Raw genomic sequence first — 18,708 nt, 5'->3', positions numbered from 1 at the left:
ACACAAATGAAACAACCTCTCAATGCATCATTAAGTCCATCACTGAACTGACAATTCTCAGACAATTTCTTCACTTCAGCCACATACTTTGAAATGGACTCCCTTTCCTTTTGATTCCACTTATGAAACCTAAAGAGTTTTGCAATCAATAACGGCTTCAGTTCTAAAGGTTCCTGCATTACGTTCATGATATCAGCAAAGCTCATTTTGGCTGGTTTGGTTGGAGCAGTTACTCTTCTGAACAAACTCTGTGCTTTTCTATCTTTTGCACTCAGTAATACAGGCAGTTGCTTTCCATTGACTATTTAATTTGCTTTAAAATGCTGCTCAATACATTATCTCCTGTGCAATTGCGCACACGCATCTTTCCGATGTACTAAGCCTTTTCTGTTTGTTTTCAAATTTATTCTTATCACCTGGTACTCACTATTTATGAACCCATGACTGCACACTTTGCTTGTTAATTTCACCCATTTTCTGCCTTTTTTAAGCTCAATCGTCTCTCTTCTCTTCAGAAGAAACGTGCTGCATTTCAATCTGTATGTAGTCACCTCGGGTTTGTTTCAAAACTTTCTCATCACCAGTGTAGTGTTTCATAACCCCAGAAATTAATCAAAAGAAATGCACAGGAACATGAGACAACTTGAGTACTAGTTCTTTCTTCAGTGAAAAATGCATACGTGACATGGTGGCCAATGACCTATGTCATTGACGTACTTTTAACCTATAACCCATAATGAATTATGTACACAAAGAATCTTTAATCAACTATATACTCACAATATTACTTAGCACGCGTTCTTGAGGTGTGCCAATGTTCACTGTCAGCGAGAAGGTGTTATTTCCAATTCTCACAGACTGTGGTCTCCTGGTGAGGAAGTCAGGGTCCAGTTGCAGTGGGAGGTTCAGAAGCCTAGGCTTGTTGATTAGAAGTGATGGTATGATAGTGTTGAACACTGAGCTGTAATCAATAAACAGCAGCCTTATGTGAGCCAAGGCCAAATGGAGAGCTAGTGAGATTGCATCTGCTGTTGACCTATTGTGGCAATCAGCAAATTTGCAGTGGGTCCAGGTCCTTGCTTAGGGAGGAATTGGTTCTAGTCATAACCAATCTCTCAAAGTACTTCATCACAGTATATTTGAGTGCCACCGGACGATAGCCATTGAAGCATTTCACCCTGCTCTTGGGCATTGATGCCTTTTTGAAGCAGGTAGGAACCTCTAACTGCATCAGTGAGAGATTGAAGATGTCCTTGAACACCCGCCAGTTGGTTAGCACAGGTTTTCAGAGCCCTACCAGGTACACAATCAGGACCTGTTGGCTTGCGAAAGTTCACATTCTTAAAAGATATTCTGACATCAGTTCCCACCACAAAGGTCACAGGGTCACCTGATGCTGCAGGGGTCTGCACAGGTGTAGTTTTATTCTCCCTTTCAAAGCATGCATAAAAGGAGTTGAATTCATCTGAGAATTGCAGCCATTCATAATATTAGGTTTCACTTGGCAGGAAGTAATGGCCTGCAAACCCTACTGGAGCTGACGTGTGTTTCTAATCTCAATTGGAATTGTTTTTTTTTTGCTTTTAAAATAGCTTTCTGTAGGATATCCCCAGGCAGACTACAAATCTCCTGGTTAATCCACGACTTTTGGTTTGGGTATATCCAGTATATTCTCAAAGGCAGACACTCATCCACACAGGTCTTGAAGTTAGTGACAACTGTGGTGTATTCATTCAGATTCGAAGAAGAATCCCTAAGTGTTGACCTGATCACTAACTCAATCCAGTCCTCAAAGTGCTCATCTGGCTCCATTGACCATACTTCCTTGGTCCTCACCATTGGGGCTGTGATCTTTAGTCACTGGGAATAGAAGTACAGCCAGGTGATCAAACTTACCAAAGTGTGGGTAAGCATTCTTGGTGGTGGTATTAAAATGGACATATGTTGGCTCCTCCAGCTCCACAGGTGTTGGTGGTAGTTATTCAGAGACTTCTTCAAGCTGGCCTGGTTGAAATCTTCTGCAATGAAAAGGAAGTCATCATGGTGTGCTGTTTCATGCCTGCTGATCACAGAGCTCATCACCTCCAGTGCTTGCCTGAGGTGGAATCTATACTGCTACCAGGATGATGGCAGAAAACTCCCTCAGCAGATAAAAAGGATGACACTTGATTGCTAGGTGTTCCAAGTCAGATGACCAGAAATAAGACAGAACCACCAATTATGTGCACCATCATGAATTTATCAAAAAGCATACTCTTTTTCATCTGCCTTTCAAAGACTGAGCGGTCCTGTCTTTGCAGAGGTTGTTGAAGCCAGCGAGCTGCAGCAGTGTGTATGAAATGGCAGGGGGAACAGCCATATTTCTGTGAAATGGTAGCCATGTTCTATCCATATTTTTAAAATGGCATCTGCTGAGCTCATCGTGGGAATTGCAGGTTCTACCATAGATGAACCAGGAAGAGCTTGACAGGGTCAGTAGATAGGTACCTCCAGGAGATGGTGCACTCCTTCTGCCATTTACAGTTCCCAATGTAGGGCCCTAAATGTTGCTTCTCGATTTTGAGTAGTGTCAGTTAGGATTTCCCTTGAGTCAAAGGGGATGTTGCATTTTTTTCCAAGGGACTTTCACATGATTCTAGTATCTTTTCTGCAGTCATGGAATCATTCAGTATGGAAACAGGCCCTTCTGCCCAGTTGGTCCATGCTGACCAACATACCCATCCAAACGTCCCATTTGGCCCATAACCTTCTAAGCAACTGACAACTCATTCCAATACATGCCACCCTTTATGTAAAAAAAAATTTACCCCTCAAATTCCTATTAAATCTTTCCCACTCACCTTAAATCCCCAACTTCAGGGAAAAGACTGAGTGCATTCACTCTTTCTATGCCCCCTCATGATTTTGTACACCTATAGGAGATCAATAGACATCTATAAGTCCAGCTGGTCATGTCTTGCTTTGATGGATTTCAGTTTCTCTTCTACATGCGTGGAATTGTGGATATGGTCTATCTATTGGAGCTGACTGAGCACTATAGAGCATTGATGCAGGGAACATTGGTTGGTGGTTGGAATTGACATTGGAATTCCCATGGATTTTGGATGACTTTGTGGAATGGCATTGATAGTTCCACTCCAGTGCTGTGAGTGTCCTAGAGGTTGTCCATGACTCAGACATTATCAGGAGGGCAGGTAACATTGCCACCCGGCGTCGCATGGACTTCATTCTGGATTTGAGAGCTTGATTTCAAACTCGTTTTTCTCCTTAAAGGCTGTGATGTTGACCTAGTACATTTCATAATCTACCTTCAATATGCAGATTATGTACGGGCAGAAGGGATTAGTTTAATTGGGTATTATTAATTGAATTAGTTTGGTACAATATAGTGGGCCAAATGGCCCGTTCCTGTGTTGAACTGTTCTGTGTTCGTTTAGGCCTGGGCCATTCTTCAATGAACAAATTGAACTTGATTTGGACTCAGCTTCTAAGCAGAAACATCGGCTTGCACCGTTTGTGTACAGCTGTTCCATGGCTCAGGTTTGAGCCACCTTTGTAATGTTGATTAAGCGATTTTGGTTGCGCTCTGGAAATTATCTGCCTTGCAGGGAGAAGTGAGGTGTGGCGAGAAAGATTACGAGAAGTGCTGGGGCGATGACGGAGCCTCGATCTACATCGAGTTTGGCTCTGTTGATGTCTGAGATCTTTGCATGGATGATGTATCAGACGTTGGATGGAGCTTAATTTCTGAAGACGTGTGTAATGTTTTAATGTACCGAAAGAGCCAAGGACTTTCGTACCTAATAAATAAACTTGCATCCGAACTCTCCTCCTCCTCCCTCCCATGGGATTATCTGAGTAAACACAAATACAAACTCGCCAAAGGAAGCCAATTGGTCAAGACGCCTTCCCACAATAGATGTAATCATGGGAGGACACCAGTCTCCCCGCAATAGCCACTTTAAGTGTGTGTCACTCTTAAAGCGAATGACGTGTTACCCGGTTTATATTTTCGCGTCCAGTTCAGAAAGTGGGTTGGATAGATTTAGATTAAAAGTTTTTGTCATTAACCCTGAACAGATAGATTGCTCACCAGGATTTCTCCCGCGCATCAGTAAAATAACAGTGCATTACTGCTTTACGAGAAATGCCTCGTCCTCCCATGAGACTATTTACAAACAGCCTGAGAATAAACAATACCATCGTCGCTGCAACCCTCTCCCCTGCCCCCAAAGAATCACGTGACTTTCCCAAGTTGGATCAAAGTTTACTTTTGTTTTCCTTCTCTTTCTTTGCGGGGAGCGGCGCCTGCGCACTGCGGGCCTTCGAGCCGGGAACTGGCTTGGAGTGCAGGTCTGTGGACGTATGTGACAGTGAGAGGAGGCACCGGCATCCGTTACATCCCTCAGCCTCAGTGCAGGTGGGTGAGCCGAGGCGGAGGAAGGCGGCCAGGTGGAGCCGGAGGCTCGTGAGAGTGCGTGTTCGCTGAAGGAAAAAATAAGCGTTGCGTCTTTTGTCTCTTCGCCTTTTGTTTTCCGTTGATGTGAACGAGCAGCTGTGGTACTGGGCTGGCTGACTGGCTCTCGCGTTCAACACAAGTCGACCAGGTCCCTGTGTTTCCCGGGAGACTGGCTTGAGTGAGTGGAAACAGCTACGAGATGTGTGGAGCCTCAGACTCCTGTAAGTGAACAACATGTCTTGGGGGAGTTCGGATAGTGGTGGAAGAATGGAGGATATGGTAATCTTGGTGAAGAGTCTCGTGCATATTTGAAAGAAGGTTTTGTTTTTGCAGTTCCACTGTATTTACCAAGACGTTTATTGTAATCATCTATCTGTACTCTTAGACAGACCTTTCAACGCACCTGAATAGAATTCGGGGTTCAAACGCTCGTGAGGTAACGATTACGATTTTGTAAAGACGGAGCGAAAGCAGTGTGTTTTTGTTTGTACTGCGAAATGTAGCCCCCCTCCCAATCCGTTTTGGCCACCGTGTCCTTGTCATCGAGAAAAGGAATTGCTTTTCATAAACCGTTGCAATTGTTTGCAAAGAAGAAGCCTAATTTTTTTAGATCGTGGAAACAAGCAAAGAGATCTTAACTCTTGGGAGGAAGACTAGGCACGCACACAGCCTTTGATCTATTATGTAAATTCCCGGACCTAGCCGCCTTGTTCGCTCTGAAATGTGCAGTTGCGATTAAGCCAATCGAAAAACTGATTATATCTTTAATGCCGAATAATGAGGATGGTGCTCAGAAATTAATGCAATCTAATAAATGTATGAACCTCAATAGTCCAACAAAAGATGATCGGTTGGTTTTCAATTGATATACACTATTAAATAAACCCTTATCTATCCAGTAGATTGGGAGGAATTTTCTTCCCGTTTTGGAATGCAATGGCCCCTGGTTGGAATCTACGACATACTTTATAATTCTCGCATGTTTATAGCAAAACTATCTCATTTGAATATCTTGCTCTGTGTTCCTTGTATTATGCAAAATGTTTTGCTTTACTATTGAAGAGTCAGGTATATATAATCTAACCTATTAACTCCAATGCTGTTTAACAGTGAAGTGCATTTCGAGTTTGAGCTTTTTAGCTCCACTAACCGTCATTTGCAGCATTTGATTTCTTTGTGGACCTGTGATGTTTGCGTGATTACAGGCTATTTACCATACCTTAATGAAACCTGTATAATGGTCACTAACACAAGATATGACCAGTGGAGATTTGCTCATCATTGCCGTTTCTATTCTGCCTTTAAGAATGTTGCTCCTTTTAAATGAAGAACGGGGTTTGTTCTTTGCTCTACTACTTCCTATAGATGCTGCCTGGCCTGCTGCGTTCCACCAGCATTTTGTGTGTGTTGCTTGTTCTTCGCTGTTGGCTCTGGTGTTTGTCAATAAAAGATTACTTGATCACCAGAGGTCACAGAAATATTGTTTCTGTCAGGCTTGGCTGAACAGGTGCTTTGGTTATACATGCAGGAAATAGTGCTGCAGTTTTAATCGATACCCGTGGGCACAGTTGTTGACAGTTGAATCACAACCAGGAGAAAATCTGCAGATGTTGGAAATCCATTTTCCTGCCTTCTTCCCATACCCAATAATGCCCTTATTAATCAAGAACCCATCAACCTCCACTTAAATATGCTTAATAATTTAATTCACACAGACAAATGTGAATGTTAATTCTATAAATTCAACACCCTCTGACTAAAGAAATTCCTTCTAATCTGTTCAAAATGAACACCCCTCTATTATGAGGCTGTACCTGCTGGTCATAGACTCCCTCTCTGTAGGAAACATCCTCTCCACATCCACTCTTACCTATACTTTTCGGTACTTGATAGGGTTCTGTGAGATACCCCCACATTCTTCTAAGCTCCAGCAAGTACAGGCTGGATGTTAACCCATTCATTCTCAGAAACTTTCTCATGAACCTCCTTTGAACCCTCTCCAATGCCAGCACGTCTTTCTTTTAAAAGAGAAGAGGCCCAAAATTGCTCTTAGTACTCCAAGTGCAGTCTGACCAATGCCTTATAAAGCTTCAGCATCACATCTTTGCCTTTGTATTCTAGTCCCTTTGAAATGAATGCTAACATTGCATTTGCCTTTCTTACTGACTCAACATGCAAGTTCACCTTTTAGGGAATCCTGCAACAAGGACTCCCCAGTCCCTTTGTCCCTGTTAAATCTTTTTCCTATTTAGAAAATAGTATACATCTTTATTCCTTCACCAAAGTGCATGACTGTACACTTCCTTGGCACTTCTTTGCCCATTCTCCCAATCCAAGTCCTTCTGCAGACTCCCTGCTTCCTCAACACTACCTACCCCTGCACCTGTCTTCTTATCTGCACACTTAAGCTACAAAGTCATCAATTCCATCATCCAAATCGTTAACATATAACATGAAATGAAGTGGTTCCATTACCGACCCCCGCAGAACACCAATAGTCACCAGTAGCCAAATAGAGAATGCCCCCTTTATTCCCACTCCCCTTCATTCTTCTAAACTTCAGCGAGTACAGGCTCAGAACCAGACACTCCATGTTAACACTTTAATTCCTGGGATCATTCTTGAAAGCCTTTTCTTCAGCTGCCATGACACTGTGCAGTGTGTATGTTGTAAACACGAGGAAATCTGCAGATGCTGGAAATTCAAACAACAACACACACAAAATGCTGGTGGGACACAGCAGGACAGGCAGCATCTATAAGGAGAAGCACTGTCGACGTTTCGGGCCGAGACCCTTCGTTCCACCAGTATTTTGTGTGTGATGTTGTGTTGTAGTTAGGTTGGCTGGGGCAGCATGTGCAGTTTATGTTTGAAGTAAATGGCAAAAGGAATGCATGAAATAAATATCCAGAAGCATCCAATTCTTTGTAAAAGGCATCAACCAGCACTGGTATGGCACTTAAAAACATTGTTAGTTTTAGAAAAGAAAGCTTGATTTTAAGGAATGGTCCTAGAGTCTTAAAGGCATATAGGGGAGAGATTTACTTAAACGTAGAAACAGAAAACCTATAGCACAATGCACAATATAGGCCCTTTGGCCCACAAAGTTGCGCCAAACATGTTCCTACCTTAGAAATTACTAGCCCTCTATTTTTCTAAGCTGCATGTATCTATCTAAAGGTCTCTTAAAAGACCCTGTCATATCTGCCTCCACCATCATTGCCGGCAGCCCGTTCCACACCCTCACCACTCTCTGCATAAAAAAAAACTTACCCCTGACATCTCCCCTGTACCTACTCCCCAGCACCTTAAACCTGTGCCCTCTTGTGATGGCCGTTTAAGTCCTGGGAAAAAGCCTCTGACTATCCACGTCACTTTTATTGTCATTTCGACCGTAACTGCTGGCACAGTACATAGTAAAAATGAGACAACTTTTTTCAGGACATTGGTGTTACATGACACAGTACAAAAACTAGACTGAGCTATGTTTAAAAAAAAAACGACATGGAGAAAGCTATACTAGACCACAGACCTACCCAGGACTGTGTAAAGTGCACAAAAACAGTGCAGGCATTACAATAAATAATAAACAGGACAGTAGGGCAAGGTGTCAGTCCAGGCTTCGGGTATTGAGGAGTCTGAAAGCTTGGGGGAAGAAACTGTTACATAGTCTGGTCATGTGAGCCCGAATGCTTCAGAGCCTTTTCCCAGACGGCAGGAGAGAGAAGAGATTGTATGAGGGGTGCATGGGGTCCTTCATAATGCTGTTCCTTTGCGGATGCAGCGTGTAGTGTAATTGTCCGTGATGGCGGGAAGAGAGACCCCGATAAGCTTCTCAGCTGACCTCACTATCTGCTGCAGAGTCTTGCGATCCGAGATGGTGCAATTTCCAAACCAGGCAGTGATGCAGCTGCTCAGGATGCTCTCAATACAACCGTTGTAGAATGTGATGAGGATGGGGGCTGGGAGATGGACTTTCCTCAGCCTTTGCAGAAAGTGGAGACGCTGCTGGGCTTCCTTTGCTGTGGAGCTGGTGTTGAGGGACCAGGTGAGATTCTCCGCCAGGTGAACACCTAGAAATTTGGTACTCTTAATGATTTCTACCGAGGAGCTGTCAATGTTCAGCAGGGAGTGGTTGCTCTGTGCCCTCCTGAAGTCAGCAACCATCTCTTTTGTTCACATTCAGAGACAGCTTGTTGGCTCTGCACCAGTCCGTTAGCCGCTGCACCTCCTCTCTGTAAGCTGACTCGTCGTTCTTGCTGATCAGACCCACCATGGTCGTGTCATCGGCAAACTTGATGATGTGGTTCGAGCTGTGTGTTGCAGCACAGTCGTGGGTCAGCAGAGTGAACAGCAGTGGACTGAGCACGCAACCCTGGGGAGCCCCTGTGTTCAGTGTGATGGTGTTGGAGATGCTGCTCCCGATCTGGACTGACTGAGGTCTCCCATTGTCATTGTCATTATATTTTATTGTCACCAAACAATTGATACTAGAGCAAACAATCATCACAACGATATTTGTTTCTGGGCTTTGCGCTCCCAGTCAGGAAGTCTAAGATCCAGTTGCAGAGGGAGGTGTTCAGGCCCAGTAGGCTCAGCTTTCCAATCAGTTTCTGAGGGATGATTGTGTTGAATGCTGAACTGAAGTCTCTGAACAGCATTTGAACGTATGTGTCTTTTTTTTGTCCAGGTGGGTTAGGGCCAGGTGGAGGGTGGTGGCAATGGCATCATCTGTTGAGCGGTTGGGACGGTACGCAAACTGCAGAGGGTCCAGTGAGGGGGGCAGCAGGGTCTTGATATGCCTCATGACGAGCCTCTCAAAACACTTCATGATGATGTATGTAAGTGCAACAGGACGGCAGTCATTTAATCTCTCATTTTGTGCACCTCTATCAGGTCACCTCTCATCCTCCGTCGCTCCAAGGGGAAAAGGCTGAGTTCACTCAACCTGTTTTCATAAGACATGCTCCCCATTCCAGGCAACGTCCTTGTAAATCTCCTCTGCACCCTTTCTATGGTTTCCACATCCTTCCTGTAGTGAGGTGACCAGAACTGAGCACAGTATTCCATGTTGGGTCTGACCAAGGTCCTACCTATATAGCTGCAACATTACCTCTTGGCTCCTAAATTCAATTCCACGATTGATGAAGGCCAATACACCATATGCCTTCTTAACCACAGAGTCAACCTGGGCAGCCTCTTTGAGCGAACTGTGGACTCGGACCCCAACATTCCTCTGATCCTCCACACTGCCAAGAGTCTTACCATTAATGCTATATTTTGCCATCATATTTAACCTACCAAAATGAACCACTTCACTTTTATCTGGGTTGAACTCCACCTGCCACTTCTCAGCACAGTTTTGCATCCCATCAATGTCCCACTGCAACCTCTGACAGCCCTCTACACTATCCACAACACCTCCAACTTTTGTATCATCAGCACACTTTACGAACCCATCCCTCCACTTCCTCATCCAGGTCATTTATGAAAGTCACAAAGAGCAGGGGTCCCAGAACAGATCCCGGAGGCACACCACTGTTCACCGACCTCCATGCAGAATATGACCCATCTATAACCACTTAACATAGAGCAGAGAACAGTACAGCACAGAAACAACGCCATTTGGCTCACAATTTTGTGCCAAACCAGCTAAAAAGCAAATCATTAATATGACACAAGGAAACTATTTGGCTGGTCAGGTCCCAGCAGATCAATTGCATCACCTTTTTATTCCCCTGCGCCCTGGAAACTTTTACTTCCTCATACGTTAAAATTTCCTTTGGTTGTTTCAGCTGTTAACTTACAGTAAGGAGGTAACTAAGAGCAACGGCCTATTGAGAGGCAGTAGAAAACGGGTGCTCAAGTACTCGCAGGGAGACTGTGGACACAATGTTGACGTCATGATTGAACATGGATCCCTAGAGTTGTAAGACAACTGTTTCTACCCCCCCTTCCTACTATCTGGCAAATTCCAAAGTATTGTTACTTGGTGGTAGATTGATTAAATATGGTGATGAAATAAGCAAGTGGTCAAAAAGAATAATCTCAGAATTAGAGTGTCTCAGGAGATCTCAGAAGATGACCTGAGATAATTACACTCGCAGAACCTCCATTTTGTCTGTTTTCTGAGATGCTGATATATTGCACTGTTGGTGAGGGTTGGAGATTTGAGTGGGGGAATACCCTTTCAGGAATGGGTACCAAGTCCATTCTTAGTGCTGATAAATGGGCACCTAATAACCTAATTTATCTGGGTGTCAACAGTGTTTCACTGCCCTTACGAGTCTCGCACCAGTCAGCAGGAAATTTATCTGGATTAAGGTATTTGGCCTGCATCACAGGAAATTTTATTTACCTATTTGTAAACAAATTATTCAATGGTCTTTGGGAAAGGAAATTAGCACATTACTTCAATGAAGTGTATCTGTTCAACAATCTGTCGGATTATTGATATTGGGAATTTGAGAACTGAGTGAAATTTATGATGTGGTACGATACTAAAGCAAATGTCATGTGAGATTTAGTTATCCTAGCAATTGATGCTTTCTGGTTCAAGGCCAGAAAAGGGTTGGATGTAATAGATAAGACTAGAAGAACATGGAAAAAATGACAAATTTGTGTCCGAAATCTGCATGAAGAAGTTGATGAAATTGACTGGGCAAAACCCTGGCAGAACTGAAGGCAATATTAAAATCTTAGTGAGAGTTTTAGGACAAGAGCAGTTAGGAGACAAGTGATGGAAGTGTCAATCTGTAATGAGGAAGACAACATCTACTGTACTAGCCTGGACCTTGTGAGATGTTTTGTCTTTTATGGTCATGAGCTTAACAGGAAATAATGAGAAAGACGAAAAGAGTTTGGAGGAAGATTTTCCAATGCTAATGTATGGTCTGGTAATAAATGCTCATTTTAACAACATCACCCATGTCTTGTATACTAAGCATAGTTCATTAGGTTACAAGTTTAGTGGCTCCAGTTGAAAGAATGGCTGCAAAGTAGATCTTGAGATTTTCCTGACCAATGAATCACAAATAAATAAACTGTTTCAAAATAGCATAATTCTCAACAAACTGTGGCAGGAATCCACAGAATATTTTTGTGCTTATCCCTTGTGTGCAGTAACATTATAAGCACTGTAGAACCATGTTATTTTCAGAAAGCAAAAGCATGTTTGCCTAGTCAGTCACAAAATGTCCTTTAATAGAATTCAAGGGTACTCAAGGATTGAATACTTTTTACTTGAGTTTCACCATGCTCTGGAAATTACATGGCTGATGCAAAGTGACACAGGACATGTGCAGGAGTCTAGACTCCAGTGTAAATTGGTGCTCTCTGGACTTCGCTAAGGACGGGCCGAGTGTTGTGTTGCTGCTTTATCTGCTAAATTGATGTTCCGTTGCTGTAAGTGAAACATTATGTCTGCTCTTGAAGAGTTTTAAGCACTTGCTTAATTATACAGTGCTTCAAGCACTATGGTGGCCTAGTTCTGATTAATCTGGCAGTGAACGTGCCCTGGCTCCACTCACATTTTGTTAACCTGATCCTACTCTGACACTGAAAATGTTCTGCTGACCATAATTTTCAATTGAACTTTGTTATTTGTTGTCCAAAAGCAATATAGGAGCAGAATCTGTTCCACCATTCCATCATGGCTGAATTATTATCCCTCTCAACCCCATTCCCCTGCCTTCTCCCCATATGCTTTGACACCCTGATTAACCAAGAACCTATCAAACTCCGTTTTAAATATTCTCAATAACTTGGCCTCCACAGCTGGCCATAGCAATGAATTCCACACATTCATCACCCATTTGGCCAAAGAAATTCTTTCTTATCACTGTTCTAAGTGGATGTCCCTCTATTCTGAGGGTGTGCCAACTTGTGTTAAACTGACCTGCTGTAGGAAATATACTCTGTATATAATCTATGTTATCCTGAAGTTCACAGACCCCTCAATTAATGGTAAGGCTCCATGACACAAAAAAGCTGGGAACCCCTGAACTAGGCCTTTCAATATTATATAGGCTTCAGTGAGATCCTCTCCCTTCATAACTCTAAACTCCAGCCCAAAGCCAAACACTCATTAACCTTTGCATTTCTGGAATAATTCTCGTGGACTTTTTCTAGACGTTCTCCAAAGCCAGAACATCTTTTCAGAGATAAGGGCCTCAAAACTGATCACAGCACTCCCAAGTGCAGTTTGACCACTGCTTTATAAAGCCTTGAAATCACAGCCCTGCTCTTATATTCTAGTCCTTTCGAAATGAATGCTAACATTCCTTTTGCCTTCCTTACCACCGACACAACCTGCGAGTTAACCTTTAGGGAATCCTACAACAAGGACTCAAGTCTCTTTGCACCTCTGATGTTTGAACCTTTTTTCCTGTTTAGAAAATAGTCTATGCACTTGTTCCTTTTACCAAAGTACATGACCATACACCTTGCTACACTATATTTCATATGGCACTTGTTTTGCCAGTTCGCTGGTTCCTCATCACTACCTGCCCCTCCACTTATCTTTACGTAGTTTGCACAAACATGGCCACAAAGCTATTACTCCGTTATCCCAGTTGTTGACATACAATGAGAAAAGAAGCAATCTGCCTTGTGTGCAGGCACCTTCTCAAAGGCATTCTGAAAATTCATGTATACAACACTTACTGACTTTCCTTTTTCTATCCTCCATGTTATTGCTCAAAGAATTCCAAAAGATTTGTCAGACAAAATTTTCACCTAAGGAAACCTTTAATAGAAAGAGTGCAGAGGAGATTTTACAAGAATGCTGCCTGGATTGGGGAGCATGCCTCATGAGAATAGGTTGAGTGAATTTGGTCTTTTCTCCTTGGAGAGGAGGATGATGAGAGGTGACCTGATCGAGGTGTAGAAGATGATGAGAGGCATTGATCATGTGGATAGTCAGAGGCTTTTTCCCAGGGGTGAAATGGTTAACACGAGAGGGCACAGCTTTAAAATGCTTAGAAGTAGGTACAGAGGAGATGTCAGGGGTAAGTTTTTTTTTATGCAGAGAGTGGCGAGTGCATGGAATGGGCTGCTGGTGATGGTGGTGGAGGCAGATACGATAGGGTCTTTTAAGAGACTCCTGAATAGGTACATGGAGCTTAGAAAAATAAAGGGCTATGGGTAACTGAGGCAATTTCTAAAGTATGTACCTGTTCAGTATAGTATTTTGGGCCGAAGGGCCTGTATTGTGCTGTAGGTTTTCTGGTTTTTCCCCCTATGAAACCATGCTGATTTTGACCCACTTCATGTGACCACCAAGTACCCCAGAACCACATCCTTAACAATTATCTTCCCAACCTCCGAAGTCAGGCTAACTGCACTATAATTTTCTTTCTTCTGCCTCCCTCTCTTTTTAAGAGTGAGATTTGCAATATTCCAGTCATCCAGAAACATTCCAGAATCCAGTGATTCTTGAGGAATCGTTACTCCACAATCTCTTCAGCTACATTGAAACATACAGTGAATGAGTCTTTTGTATCACATCAAGTCAGAGGGTTGTGCTGGACTACCTGCAAGTGTCATCATGATTCCGCTGCCAACATAACATGCCCACAACACTAAGCCTAACCTTGTGTCTTTAGAATGAGAGAGGAAATCAGAACATCTGGAAGAAACCCGTGTGGTTTCGGGAAGAGCACACAAACCCTACAGATAGTGGTGGGAAATCGATGCCCAATCTCACTGCTGGTGTTAGCCTCTGTAGTATTATGCTGTGTTGCACACCCAACATTAACTTGATGGTTAATTAACCAACAAAAACTTTTGGGAGAAAACTGGGAAACCTACGCCTTTACAGTGAGAAGGTGTGAAGTTCATACAGAGCACCTGAGGTCATGGGTGAACCCAGGTCACTGGAGCATTGAGACAGAAACTCTACCGGCCATGTTGCTGTGCTGCTCCTCAACGCAGTAATCAATGGGCAATATGTTAGCTGTGTTCATCATGTGCTGTTGCAGTGGAACTATTCTGAACACATTCCAGAAGTTGTTGACTCACTGAATTTTTGCCGTATATGTATTGGTTCCAATGCTTTAGGCACCCTGGATATTGCTTTTTGTAAATTTTGTTTTAGATGTTTATCTTCTGCATTAGTACATCAGTAGAAAGGAGCAAATTTTAGATTCCCAATCATGCATTTTCCAAAAAAATTACGGAGAAATTTTTGTACTTCCACAAGGATTGGGGTGCTGAACAAAGGCAGCAAGTGCTCTGGACTGAAGAGTCAAAATTTGAAATTTTTGGCTCAAACGTGAGGCAGTTTCTCTGTAGGAGAGCTTGAGAGTGCTACATGGATGAGTGTCTGCAGTCAACAGTGCAGCACGGTAGAGGTTCCCTACAGGTCTGGGGCTGCATTTCTGGAATTGGATGTTGGTGATCTGCCTAGAATTAATGGAATCCTCAATTCTGAGTAGCACAAGCAGGTTCTCGTGCATCTTGTGATATCTTCAAGGCGGTGTCTGATCGGTCCCAACTTCATTCTGCCGCAGGACGATAACCCCATATTCACAGCCAGGGTCTTCAGTGAAAAGAACAAAGTTCTGCAACAGATGTTATGCCCTCCACAAAGCCCTGATCTCAATATAGAGGTTGGCTGGGAATTACCTGGGAAGAGATAGAACGAAGGGAGACAGCTGAAGTCTGTAGAACTGTGGCAACTTCTGCAAGGATGTTCTTATAAAACTGCATGACAGTGACCATAAGAAAATTGGTGCAGTTTTAAAAGCAAAGGGTAGTCACACCAAATATTGATTTGATTTAGTATTTTACTGTTTACTGCTCTTTAGAATAATTTTTGATAACTTCATTATTTTTGAAAACATCTAGCTTTACAGATTTTTTTACATGTGCCTAAGACCCTTGCACGGCACGCTATACACCTTTTTACATCCTTGAATTGGCTTTCATCTAGTCTGAAATTGCAGTCAAAATATTTTGATACCATCTAGTACTTGCACCAGTGTACCATTAGCTTTGCAATCATGGGTATCTTGTTTCCATACCACACCAAGGCCATTTACATATAAAAGTACTCAAGACTTGTGAAGCAGAATTGCATCAATCACAATTGCCCCAATAGGAATCCACTGTTACAAAGTATTGTTCAATCAGTTATTGAATCAGTTTTGAACATACTCCTCAATCCCAGCATCTTGCACTTTATTACGAGCTTTAGTGAGAGAGATCATTTCAGGTGCTTTATGGAAATTTGAATGCTTATTAAAAACATAATTGCTATAGAAGTTATTAATCTGCATCTTAAATTATTAATTGGCTGATATATTCCAGTTTTAGAGTCCCAGCTATTTCATTTTAGACACTGATCATTAGATTTTCCCAGAGTGTGTCTGCAGCTTTATATATGTAGTAATTATTTCAGTTCATCCAGTTGAAACATCAAGTTAATTAGAGCTGAATGGTGCTGCAGCAGTATTGCTGTTCCTTTCGAGTCCACATCACCCGAGTCCAATCCTGACCTTTAGCAAAGTTTGCATGGTCGCCTGGGTTTCCAGTGGGTGCTTGGACTTCCTCCCACATCTCCAAGATGTACGAGTGGGTAGGATAATGATCTGCTGTAAATTTTGCCAAATATAGGTGGGTAGGCAGAGGGAGTATGGAATGTGGGAGACAGAATACAGGGAACAAAGTGGGTAAGTGACAAGGTGGGATTTCTCCAAGAGTTAACATAGACACAGTGGCCTGCATGGTTTCCTTTGTCTTAAGAAATATCAAAGAAAATAGTTAATTCTTAAATACCATGTTGGTAGTTGAAACTCAAGTGAAACCAGGGTTAAGAAACAACTTAGCCCACATTAGAGTTTGACATTTTGTAATGTACACAGGATTTATTTTCTTGGCTTTTTGTATGCAAAGATAGCATCAGAGTCAAAACCGGAACTCAGTTATCAATAGTTGCACTCCACTTGCAAAATCTCATGGTTTCTAGAATATACTTTATAAAACAATACAAAATCCTAAAATGCCTCCATTTTGTTTGTCTACACAAATACTATTTCCACCCTTCCTGAGCATGACATTTGCATTTGGAAAAATTCACTGCCATTCAATAGTTTATTAAAGTAAGGCTGGAATTCATGTTTTTTTTAGGTGAGAGGAAATGGGGAATAAGGTCAAAATATGATCTTCATCACCACCCTCATTTTGAAACTTGAAAGGCCAATGAAGACAACAACTGACCATCTTCTTGTGATGTGCAGAAACTTCAGAATGCTGCCAAATTCTAATATAACTTAATTGCAAATAAAATATCAGTTTAGATTTGAATCCTGGCTGTGTTAGAGATATAATTTATTGATCCCAAAGTAAATTACAGTGTCACAGTAGCATTACAAGTGCACAGTTATAAAAATATTAGAAGTGAAGTAAGAAAGAATAAGAATTAAAAGTGGTCATGCCTGTACCACTGGGATAAGAACAAAGGAAGTTATATTCTATCAGTCAATAGTAATATAAAGCAGCATACCAAAAGTTTTTTCCAGTTGTATGAAGAGTAAAAGGAAGGTGAGAGTTGATATTGGACCACTGGAGAAATATGCTGGTGGTGTAGTAATGGGGGACAAATGCCAGAGGTTTGTGAGTATCGGGGAGCAGGAGTGAGTGCCATTACTATTACAAAGGAAAAAGTGCTAGGCAGACTGAAAGATCTTAAGGTGGATAAGTCACCTGGACCAGATGGACTACATCCCAGAGTCCTAAGAGAGGTTCCTGAAGAGGTGACTGATGCATTGATCATGGGCTTTCAAGAATCAGTTGGTTCTGACATGGTCCCAGAGGACTGGAAGATTGCAAATGTCACTCCACTCTTTGAGGGAGGAAGGCAAAAGAAAGGAAATTATAGGTCAGTTAGCTTAACCTCAGTGATTGGGGAAGTGCTAAGAGTCTATTAAGGATGAGGTTTCAGGGTACTTGGAGATAAATAATAAGTCAAAGTCAGCATGGTTTCTGTGAAGGGAAATCTTGCCTGACAAATCTGTTAGAGCTCTTTGAGGGAGTACCAAGCAAGGTGAACAAAGGAGAGGCAGTGGATGTCATTTACTTGGATTTTCAGAAGTAATTTGATAAGATGCCACACATGAGGCTGCTTAACATCATGGGATTTTACCTTGTTACAGGAAAGATACTGGCATGGATAGAGGAATGACTGATAGGAGGCAGCAAGTGGGGCCTATTCTGATTGGCTGTTGGTGTCTGGTGCTGTTCCTCAGGAGTCAGTACTGGGACCGCTACTTTTCACGTTGTTTGTCAGTTATTTGGATAATGGAATTGATGGCTTTGTGGCAAAGTTTGTAGATGAAATGAAGATAGGTGGAGGGGTAGGTAGCACTGAGGAAGAAATGTGATTGCAGCAGGACTCAGACAAATTGGAAGAATGGGCAAAAAAGTGTAAATGGAACAGAGTTGGGAAATGCATGATAATGCATTTTGGTAAAAGAAACAATAGTGCGGACTATTATCTAATGTCAGAGGAGCAGAGGGACTTGGGAGCCCTTATGAAAGACTCCCAAAATGTTAATTTATAGGTTGAGTCTGTGGTAAAGGCGGCAAATGTAATTTTGGCATTTATTTTAAGGGGAATAGAATAGAATATAAAAGCAAGGAGATAATGCTGAGCCTTTATAAGACACTAGTCAGGCCACACCTGGAGTATTGTCAACAGTTTTGGGCCACATATCTCAGGGTGTGTTGTCATGGGAGAAAATCCAGAGGAGATTCATGAGGACGAGTCCAGGAATGAGGGGGTTAACGGGGAGTGTTTGGAAGCTTTGGGCCTTTACTCACTGGAATTTAGAAGAATGGAGGAAGGGTGGGAAATCTCGTTGAAATGACTAGATAGGGTGGATGTGGAGAGGATATTTCCCCATAAAGGGGAACTAGAGGGCACAGCCACAAAATTGAAGGGAGACCTTTTAGAACAGAGATAAAGAGGAGTTTTTATAGCCAAGGTTGTCGTGAATCTGTGGAATGCTCTGCCACAGACTGCAGTGGGGGCCAAGTCTATGTGTATATTTAAGATGGAAGCTGATAGTTTCCTGATCAGTCAGGGCATCAAAGGATACAGTGAGAAGACAGATGTATGGGGTTGAGGGGGATCCAGGATCAGCCATTGTGACAGAGCAGACTCAATGGGCTGAATGGCCTAATTCTGCTCCCATGTCTTATGGTAGAGTAGTCTAAAATAATAGAGCATCGATTTAAGGTGAGAAGTG

The 18,708-nt window shown here is 42.4% G+C and overlaps 1 protein-coding gene across 7 annotated transcripts in view; it reads left to right on the top strand.

The window, feature by feature from the left end:
- Positions 1-4,326: 4,326 nt before the first annotated feature.
- The window catches only part of LOC132403056 (ras and Rab interactor 2-like), a 172,448-nt gene continuing 158,066 nt past the window's right edge, over positions 4,327-18,708 (top strand). For 5 of the 7 annotated variants that reach the window (XM_059986298.1, XM_059986295.1, XM_059986297.1 and 2 more), the window contains exon 1: positions 4,333-4,680. The gene's annotated coding sequence lies outside the window, so the exon portion shown is untranslated. Of the gene's footprint in view, positions 4,681-18,708 lie in introns of all 7 variants that reach the window. The other 2 variants (XM_059986289.1, XM_059986296.1) reach the window with 2 other exon arrangements.

The sequence above is a fragment of the Hypanus sabinus genome, chromosome 12 (assembly GCF_030144855.1).
Source record: "Hypanus sabinus isolate sHypSab1 chromosome 12, sHypSab1.hap1, whole genome shotgun sequence".
In the NCBI taxonomy this organism is placed as follows: Eukaryota; Metazoa; Chordata; class Chondrichthyes; order Myliobatiformes; family Dasyatidae; genus Hypanus; species Hypanus sabinus.
This window is presented reverse-complemented; position numbering and strand designations above follow the sequence as displayed.